The following is a 10,757-nucleotide window of genomic DNA, read 5'->3' as shown; positions in this document are numbered from 1 at the left end:
CAGCACGTTTCAGAGAGCACGGGGTTGGGGGTAAGGTTATAGATTAACAGCATCCCAAGACAGAAGAATTTTTCTTAGTACAGAACAAAACGGAGTCTCCTATGTCTACTTCTTTCTACACAGACACAGTAACAATCTGATCTCTCTTTCTTTTCCCCACATTTCCCCCTTTTCTTTTTGACAAAACCGCCATTGTCATCATGGCCCATTCTCGATGGTCGCTGTCTCTTTGGAGCTGTTGGGTACACTTCCCAGACGGGGCGGCCTGGCAGAGGCACTCCTCACCTCCCAGACGGGGTGGCCGGGCAGAGGCGCTCCTCACCCCCCAGACGGGATGGCCGGGCAGAGGCGCTCCCCACCCCGCAGATGGGGCGGCCAGGCAGAGGCGCCCACTTCCCAGACGGGGCAGTTGGGCAGGGGCACTCCCCACCTTCCAGACAGGGCGGCGGCTGGGCAGAGGTGCCCCTCACTTCCCAGGTGGGGCAGCCGGGCAGAGGCGCCCCTCAACTCCCAGATGGGGCAGCCAGGCAGAGGTGCCCCCCACCTCCCAGACGGGGCAGCTGGGCAGAGGCGCCCACTTCCCAGACAGGGCGGCCGGGCAGAGGTGCTCCTCACCTCCCAGACGGGGTGGCAGCCGGGCAGAGGCTGTAATCTTAGCACTTTGGGAGGCCAAGGCAGGCGGCTGGAAGGTAGAGGTTGTGGCGAGCTGAGACCATGCCACTGCACTCCAGCCTTGGCAACACTGAGCATTGAGTAAGCAAGACTCCGTCTGCAATCCCAGCACCCCGGGAGGCCGAGGCGGACAGACCACTGGAGGTCAGGAGCCGGAGACTAGCCCGGTCAACAGGGCGAAACCCCATCTCCTCCAAAAATACAAAAACCAGTCAGGCGTGGCGGCGCACGCCTGCAATCCCAGGCACTTGGCAGGCCGAGGCAGGAGAACCATGGGAGCCCGGGGCAGGGAGGTTGTAGCAAGCCGAGACCACGGCAGTACAGTCCAGCCTCGGCAACAGAGGGAGACCGAAGGGAGAGGGAGAGGGAGAGGGAGAAAAAAATAATTAAAAAGCTTTATAAGCCTGCTGGATTCTGTCAAATGCCTTTTCTAAGTCTACTGAAATGATGATGTATTTTTGTCTTATTTTATTTATTTAGAGACCAGGTCTCACTATGTTGCTCAGAATCCTCCTGCTTCAGCCTCCCAAAGTGCTGGGATCACAGATGTGAGCCACCACGTCTGGCCGTCTTTTTGTCTTTTAATCTGCTTATATGGTGAATTCCATTGGCTCATATTTCATGTTGAACCAGCCTTGCATTCCTGTGATAAATTTCACTGCGTCATGGTGTGCACTTATATTTGTATTATACATATATGTGTGCTCATGGGCCTGTGTTTCAGTGTGTGGCAATGCAGTGGGCCTACAATCATCAAAACAGCTCTGGAAAACAATGGTCAAGTGAGAGGGCATTCTATGCCTGGCTTCAAGATTTGGGTTTTTTTTTTTTTGAGATGGAGGCTCGCTCTGTCACTCAGGCTGGAGTGCAGTGGTGTGATCTCAGCTCACTGCAGCCTCCGCCTCTGGGGCTCAAGTGATTCTTGTACCTCAGCCTCCCGAGTAGCTGGGATTACAGGCGTGTACCACCATGCCTGGCTAGTTTTTGTATTTTTGGTAGAGACGGGTTTCGCCATGTTGGCCAGGCTGGTCTTGAACTCCTGGCCTCAAGTGATCCACCCACCTCGGCCTCCCAAAGTGCTAGGATTACAGGCGTGAACCTTTGCACCTGGCCCAAGATGTGTTATAAAGGTTCAGAAATCCAGACAGTGTGGCATTGGTAACAGGATAGACAAATAGATCAGTGGAACAGAATAGAGGATCGAGAGTAGACCCTCACATACATGCTCAACTGATTTTGAAATAAGTGTAAGCAAATTCAGCAGAGAAAGGAGAATCTTAGCAACAAATGGTACTAGAATGACGGGGCTACACATATGAATGGAAGCTTCAATCTATACATGACAGTACATATATAAATCCATTCAAAATTTACTATTAATTTTTTTGAGATGGAGTCTCACTCTCTCGCCCAGGTTGGAGGGCAGTGGCACAATCTTGACTCACTGCAACCTCCGTCTCCCAGGCTCAAGTGATTCTCCTGCCTCAGCCTCTTGAGTAGCTGGGATTACAGGTGCCCGCCACCACACCTGGCTACTTTTTGTATTTTTAGTAGAGACGGGGTTTCACCATGTTGGCCAGGCTTGTGTCAAACTCCTGACCTCTGGTGATCCACCCGCCTCGGCCTCTCAAAGTGCCAGGATTACAGGTGTGAGCACTGTGCCCGGCCTCAGAACTTATTATAAGCCAAAATGTAAGGCCTACAACTGTAAAATGTGCGTTAAGAATGAAAAAGAGGATGTCAGTGTGACTTGGGTTAGAGAAATGATTCTTAGATAAACACTAAAAGCATGACACATAAAGGAAAACCTGATCCACTGGACTTCATGAGAATGAAGGGTGTGTGCATTTTGAAAGGCCCTGAGAAGACAAGCCCAGGCTGGCAGAGGCATTAGCAAATATCCCGTCTGAGGAAGGACTCATCTGCAGCATCTATGACAAGCTCCCAGGAGTCATGGGGTGCTGTGCTCTCAGCAGATATGGGAGAGCCTCCCATCCCATCATTCGTGTCTCCGGAGCAGCACTGCTCAAAGTCCCCTACCAATGCTCTCCTCAGCCGACAGACCTGACCCTCCCCACATGTGCACCCACAGGCCAGGCCTTGTGGGTCTTCTTGGGACATGACCCCAACTTCAGGAGGAGGAAAGTAAGAAGAGGAAAATCAACGAAAAGAAAAAAGAATTTACTGGTGGCCCTTTCAAGTCTTTCTGTCAAACGGCCCAATTTCAGGTTAAGCCAGGTAGTGGCGATGAGGCAGCCCTGTGTTCTGCCCAGTTCCAAGGGCTCCACCGCCTCTGTGGGTGAGAAGCAGCAACCAGCCGGGGAGAAAACCATCTAGCTGCGTCAACCTCGGTAGTGCTGGAAGTTAGCACAGGTGGGCCTGGGTTACCACGGTTCAGTTCTAGACACCGCAATAACACAAATGTCGCAATAAAGCCAGTCGGAGGGATTTTTCAGTTTTCCACTGCATATAAAAGTTATGTTTATACCACAATGCAGTCAGGTGTGCAATAACATTATGTTAGGTGTGCAATAACATTATGTTTACAAAACAATGCACATGCCTCAATTTAAAATACTTTATTGACCACTCCTCACTCCCTCCCCAACTGGGCTCCCACCACCCTACCCTCCCTCAAGACCAAAAAAAAATAAATAATAATAATAATAATAGGCTGGGCACAGTGGCTCACACCTGTAATCCCAGCACTTTGGGAGGTCAAGTGGGCAGATTGCATGAGCTCAGGACACCAGCCTGGGCAACATGGTGAAACCCTGTCTCTACCAAAAATACAAAAAATTAGCTGGGTGTGGGGGTGTGCACCTGTGGTCCCAGCTACTAGGGAGGCAGAGGTGGGAGGATTGCTTCAGCCTGGGAGGCAGAGGTTGCCGTGAGCCGAGATAATGTCACTGCACTCTAGTCTGGGCAACAAAGCAAGACCTCGTCTCAAAAATAAAATGGCTGGGGGTGGTGGCTCACACCTGTAATCCCAGCACTGTGGGAGGCCAAGGTGGGTGGATCACCTGAGGCCAGGAGTTCGAGACCAGCCTGGCCAACATGGTGAAACCCCGTCTCTATTAAAAATGGAAAAAAATCAGCCGGGTGTGGTGGTGCGTGCTTGTAGTCCCAGCTCCTCTGGAGGCTAAGGTAAGAGAATCGCTTGAACCTGGGAGGCAGAGGTTGCAGTGAGCCGAGATGGTGCCACTACATTCCAGCCTGGGCAAGAGAGTGAGACTGTCTCAAAAATTAAAAAACAAACCAACAAAAAACTAAGATACTGATAGAAAGTGCCAGCAATCATCTGAGGCTTGAGGAAGTTGGGATCTCTTTGCTGGTGGAAGGTCTTGTTTGTGGCTGCTGACTGATCAGGGTGGTGGTGGCTGAAGGCTGGGGTGGCTGTGGCAATTTCTTTCTTTTTTTTTTTTTTGAGATGGAGTTTTGCTCTTACGCCCAGGCTGGAGTTCAATGGCATAATCTCGGCTCACTGCAACCTCTGCCTCCTGGGTTCAAGTGATTCTCCACCACACCTGGCCGGCAATTTCTTAAAATAAGACAACAATAAAGCTGGCCACATTGAGCTTCTTCCTTTCACAAAAGATTTCTCCGTAGCACGCGATGCTGTTTGGTAGCATTTTGTCCACAGCAGACCTTCTCTCACAACTGGAAAATCCTCTCGAACCCTATCGCTGCTGTACCAACGAAGTTTATGGAATATTCTAAATCCTTTGTTATCTCAGCAATGTTTAGAGCATCTTCACCAGGCGCAGATTCCATCTCAAGAAAGCACTTTTGCTGGGTGCGGTGGCTCACACCTGTAATACCAGCACCTCGGGACACTGAGGCGAACGGCGGGCAGATCACTTGAGGCCAGGAGTTCGGGACCAGCCTCGCCAACATGGTGAAACCCTGTCTCTAATACAATACAAAAATTAGCCGGGCGTGGTGGCGTGTGCCTGTAATCCCAGCTACTCGGGTGGCTGAGGCAGAATTGCTTGAACCCAGGAGGCAGAGGTTGCAGTGAGCCGAGATTGCGCCACTGCGCTCCAGCCTGCGTGATATTCAAACTGGAAGAGCAGAGCGAGACTGTCTCGAAAGAAAAACAAAACAAAACAGCTTGAAGCGGCAGGGTTACAGCTCCGCGACGGCCCCTGCAGGCGGGGTGTGCTAGGCAGAGTGTGCTGAGAGCAGCAGCTCAGGACAGTTCTGCAGCCACATTTACACCCACTTTTAATTTCATGCAGATTAAGGGGCAGCCCAGGCAAAAGTTTCTAGGGAAGGGGTAGTAACTTTTGGGTCGTGGGGTCATTGCCATGGAAAGGGGTAGTAACTCCCACCATGCCTGGCCTGTTTACTTTCACTTCCAGCTTGCCCTTGAATTGTTTCCTGGGCAAAGCCAGGAACCCTCGAGGGGCTCAGCCCCACTGTGGGTCTTGCCTGCCCTCCATCAACTAGAAGGCGACGTAGCACTGAGTTAATCCACCATTACTTTAAATGGCATGGATACCACTCATATAGTATTGAGAAAAGGAAGTCAGATACAAAAGAGAACATGCAATATAATTCCATTTATATAAAGTTCAAAATAGGCAAAGTGAGTATGAGGGCTAGAAGAGTGGTGATTTTAAACCTCCGGGCCTTTGTACACGCTGTTCCATCTACCAAGGGTGCCCTTTCCTCGCACCATGTAAACGCAAACATATGGATCAAGTTACCTCCTTGCCAGGCGCGGTGGCTCAGTGTCATCCCAGCACTTTGGGAAGCCGAGGCAGGCAGATCATTTGAGGTCAGGAGTTTGAGACCAGCCTGGCCACCACGGTGAAACCCCATCTCTACTAAAAATACAAAAAATTAGCCGAGTGTGGTGGCGGGCACCTGTAATCCCAGCCACTCAGGAGGCCGAGGCAGGAGAATTGCTTGAACTGGGATGCAGAGGTTGCAGTGAGCTGAGATCATGCCACTGCACTCCAGCCTGGGTGACAGAGCGAGACTCCATCTCTAAATAAATAAATAAATAAATAAAATATAAAAATTAGCCAGGTGTGGTGGCACGAGCCCGTAATCCCAGCTACCTGCGAGGCTGAAGCAGGAGAATCACTTGAACCCGGGAAGCGGAGGTTGCAGTGAGCCGAGATCACACCACTGCACTCTAGCCTGGGTGACAGAGACTTCGTCTAAAAAAAAAAAAAAAGGCTGGGCGTGGTGGCTCACATTTGTAATCCCAGCACTTTTGGAGGCTAAGGTGGGTGGATCACGAGGTCAGGAGATCGAGACCATCCTGGCTAACATGGTGAAACCCCGTCTCTACTAAAAATACAAAAACAAAATTAGCCGGGCCTGTAGGCAGGCGCCTGTAGCCTTGGGAGGCTAAGAAGGGAGAATGGCGTTAACCCAGGAGGCGGAGCTTGCAGTGAGCCAAGATTGCGCCACTGCACTCCAGCCTGGGCGACAGAGCGAGACTCCATCTCAAAAATGAAAACAAAAAGGCTTTGTGGCTCACACCTATAATCCCAGCACTTTGGGAGGCCAGGGCAGGCAGATAACGAGGTCAAGAGATTGAGACCAGCCTGTCCAACGTGGTGAAACACTGTCTCTACCAAAAATACAAAAATTAGCTGGGTGTGGTGGCACGCACCTGTAGTCCCAGCTACTCCGGAGGCTGAGGCGGAAGAATCGCTTGAGGCCAGGAGGCGGAGCTTGCAGTGAGCCGAGATCACGCCACTGCACTCCTGACTGGGTGACAGAGTAAGACTCCATCTCAAAAAAAAAAAAAAATTCGCCTCCTAACCTCACTGAGTTAACTGATCAAGACCTCCCATGCTCTGCCGCTGCACAGCTGTCCCTCCAGCGCCTTGTGTCTGTGTGTGTGTGGGGTGGCCGGTGTTTTGAATATCTTCCGGTTCCCAGAGGCTAGCTCAGTGTCTGACAGGGCCCTGTGGGAGTGTCTAATTCTCACAGCATCCCCGTGCAGGAGGGAAGGAGAGGGTCACGCCTGGGCCCTGAGGCATCGTGTATCTGAGGCCCCCACATCAGCACGGATCTCCAGAGGCATACACTGTCCTGCCGACTGGTCTGCTTTCTGTCTGATTGAAATTGGAGGCTCAAAGCCAAGACCTTCTCACTTGCAGTGAGGAACCCTTATGGGGCAAAGTTTTCCCCTCAACCTGCTCTATCATGAGCTCCTCCTGCTAAGTGGCAGAGCTTAGCCTGTGAATCAGAGGGTACGCTACATTTCAAACCTTAGGAGCAGTCCTGTCACCAAAATTCAGCTGGTCATTGCCAGTTTAACTACCCACTACGTAACCACTCACATATGAACCTGCAACAGCCACCAATCAAGTTGAATTCTCAAATATTTGCTACTTCATCCTCAATGTTTTCCCATTTCTTTTTTTTTTTTTGAGACGGAGTCTAGCTCTGTCGCCCAGGCTGGAGTGCAGTGGCGCGATCTCGGCTCACTGCAAGCTCCGCCTCCCGGGTTCACGCCATTCTCCTGCCTCAGCCTCCCGAGTAGCTGGGACTACAGGCGCCCGCCACCACGCCCGGCTGATTTTTTGTATTTTTAGTAGAGACGGGGTTTCACCGTGTTAGCCAGGATGGTCTCGATCTCCTGACCTCGTGATCCGCCTGCCTCGGCCTCCCAAAGTGTTGGGATTATAGGTGTGAGCCACCGTGCCGGGCCAGTGTTTTCCCATTTCACGTGCCGCGTGTGAAAATCCACTGCGTGCGACACTTGCGCTATGTGCACTTTATGTACACATCTCATACTTTGTTAAAAAGGCACTTTCAGACAAACATATTATTTATTTATTTAGAGACATGGTTCACTCTGTCACCCAGGCTGGAGTGCAGTGGTGTGGTCTCTGCTCACCGCAACCTCCACCTTCTGGGTTCAAGTGATTCTCCTGCCTCAGCCTCCCAAGTAGCTGGGATTACAGGTGCAGGCCACCACGCCCAGCTCATTTTTTTGTATTTTTTTTTGAGATGGAGTTTTGCTTTTTGTTGCCCAGGCTGGAGTGCAATGGCGTGATCTCGGCTCACCAGAACCTCTGCCTCCTGGGTTCAAGCGATTCTTATGCCTCAGTCTCCCGAGTAGCTGGGATTACAGGCATGTGCCACCATGCCTGGCTAATTTTTGTATTATTAGTAGAGACGGGGTTTCTCCATGTTGGTCAGGCTGGTCTTGAACTCCCGACCGCAAATGATCTGCCTGCCTTGGCCTCCCAACATGCTGGGATTACAGGGGTGAGCCACTGTGCCCAGCCATTTTTTTGTATTTTTAGTAGAGATGGGGTTTCACCATGTTGGCCAGGCTAGTCTTGAACTCCTGACCTCAAATGATCCGCCTGCCTCGGCCTCCCAACGTGCTGGGATTACAGGCGTGAGCCACCATGCCTGACCTGAGTATATTTATAGAAGTAGAACAAGCACAGGACTCTCCACCCAAAGTCACCCTGGTGCATCTCTCCCTGGGGTCTGACTTAGGCCTTCAGCACCACGGTGTTTTCTCTAGATGGCATCTCATCAACACTGGGGGTCTCTTGCCTCAGCCTGTCCCTGGATTCCCTTTCATGGGGAATGTAAAAGCTCCCTATTTAAGCTAACGTGTAGGCTGGTGGGGCTGGATTTGAGGGAGGGGCAGGTGGAGAAGGAAAGGGCAGCATCCCTCAAATCTGTGTGGAGCAGGATCGGAAGGAAAGGCACACTCGAGTCGGCCAGGACCCAGTGGAAATGAGCGAGAATGGTCAGCTCTGGGGCGGTATATAAAACTGGGGGTGGGAATACTTCCATATACTCCCAATTCCACAGTGGGTGAACTGAGTAAGTTTAAAAATAAGATAAAGACATAACGAGGTGAGGCAGGTAAGTTCAAAAATAAAAATGAAGGCCAGGCACTTTGGGAGGTTGAGGCGGGTGAATCACAAGGTCAGGAGCTCGAGACCATCCTGGCTAACACGGTGAAACCCTGTCTCTATTAAAATTACAAAAAAAAAAAAAAGAAAAAAGAAAAATTAGCCGGGCGTGGTGGCGGGTGCCTGTAGTCTCAGCTACTCAGGAGGCTGAGGCAGGAGAATGGCGTGAACCTGGGAGGCGGAGCTTACAGTGAGCCGAGATCGCGCCACTGCACTCCAGCCTGGGCGACAGAGTGAGACTCCATCTCAATAAAATAAAATAAAATAAAATAAAATAAAATAAAATAAAATAAAAATGAAGACATACCTTTCAGGGGCTGTGGCCGCACTGTCCAGGAGGGAGGCCCGGCCACAGACACCATGCTGGCCGTACGCTCAGCACCTATACGTACCTGGGCACCTTCCCCACAAGGTGTCACAAAAGGGAGCCCAACAGCCATTTTAAACATTTTCTTCACTCTTATGAGAATTGCCACAAACAAATCTAAGAGATCATGGCAAAGAAAAGAATGAAATGAAACCAGAACATTTCAGCAGCTTTTGCAAAGATGTCAAGAGAACCAGTCCAGGAGTCAGGCTGGCGGCATCCTTCCAGCTTCTTGTCATGAATTCTAAACCTCACATCCAGACCCCAAAGCTTAGAGAGTTAAAGAATCAGCTACTGGTCACCAAGCTCATGTGTGCAGGATGAGGGTCACAGCCAGGTTGGCTGCCTTCCAGCCCTGAGCTTTCTTGGGGGTGTGTGTGTGTGTGTGAACCACCTTCTTTTTGGGACGGAGTTTCTTTTTCCTTTTTTGAGATGGAGTTTCGCTCTTGTTGCCCAGGCTGGAGTGCAGTGGCACGATCTTGGCTCACTGCAACCTCTGCCTCCTGGGTTCAAGTGGTTCTCCTGCCTCAGCCTCCTGAGTAGCTGGGATTACAGGCATGCACCACCATGCCTGGCTAAGTTTTTGTAATTTTAGTAGAGATGGGGTTTCATCATGTTGGCCAGGCTGGTCTTGAACTCCTGACCTCAGGTGATCTGCCTGCCTTGGCCTCCCAAAGTGTTGGAATTACAGGTGTGAGCCACCGCGCTCGGCCAGAGTTTCATCTTGTTGCCCGAACTGGAGTGCAATGGTGTGGTCTAGGCTCGCTGCAACCTCTGCTTCCCGTGTTCAAGCGATTCTCCTGCCTCAGCCTCCCAAGTAGCTGGGATTACAGGTGCCCACCACCATGCCTGGCTAATTTTTGTATTTTTAGTAGAGATGGGGTTTCACCACGTTGGCCAGGCTGGTCTTGAACTCCTGACCTCAGGTGATCCACCCTTCTCGGTCTCCCAAAGTGTTGGGGTTACAGGTGTGAGCCACCACGCCCGGCCAGAACCACCTTCTTTAAAGATGATCAGGCCGGGTGTAGTGGCTTATGCCAGTAATTCCAGCGCTATGGGAGGCTGAAGCAGGAGGATCACTTGAGCCCAATTCAAGACCAGCCTGGGCAACACAGGGAGACCTCTTCTCTACATAAAATACAACAATTAGCCAGGCGTGCTGGCGCCTGTGGTCCCAGCTACTTGGGAGGCTGAGGCGGGAGGATCACTGGAGTCCGGGAGGTGGAGGCTGCAGCGAGCTGGGATCGCGCCACTGCAGTACAGCCTAAGCAGTGGAGTGAGACCCTGTCTCGAAAACAAATACCTAATAAAGGCAGTCAGAGGAGAGGTTTAGCAAATTGCTAAAGAACAAATCTGAGGTACCGTTAGTTTCCTTACTTGCAATCTTCATCTGCCAAAATGTCAGTTCTGTGAATTGCGGACTAGTCAAAAACTTAAAGAAAACCCACTTTTGTGGAGGTGGGGTCGCTTTGCGTTTCCCAGGCTGGTCTGGAACTCGGCCTGCGCCCCTCAGTGCCAGGGCTCCAGGCGACGCTCGGGTGTCGGCAGCAGAGTGGACGCGGGAGCAGCTCGGACCGCGCTCAGAACACTCGGGACGAGGCCGCGGCTCCGCAGGCCTTGCGGGCTGGGGTCCCACGAAACAAAGGCGGCAGCCAGTGGCCAGGACGGGCAGAGTGGTTCACGGGGCCGTGGCTCCCTCGGGGGTCGCGAGCTCGGCGCAAACGAGCCCCTCTACCAAGGTCGCCTAGAGTCGCGACCCCGACATGCGGAGCCGCCCCAGGGGGGTTTCTCCCGGGTCCCTCCTGTCC

The sequence above is a fragment of the Pan troglodytes genome, chromosome 9 (assembly GCF_028858775.2).
Source record: "Pan troglodytes isolate AG18354 chromosome 9, NHGRI_mPanTro3-v2.0_pri, whole genome shotgun sequence".
NCBI classification, from domain to species: Eukaryota; Metazoa; Chordata; class Mammalia; order Primates; family Hominidae; genus Pan; species Pan troglodytes.
The sequence above is the reverse complement of the archived record's forward strand: the minus strand, read 5'-3'. Positions refer to the sequence as shown.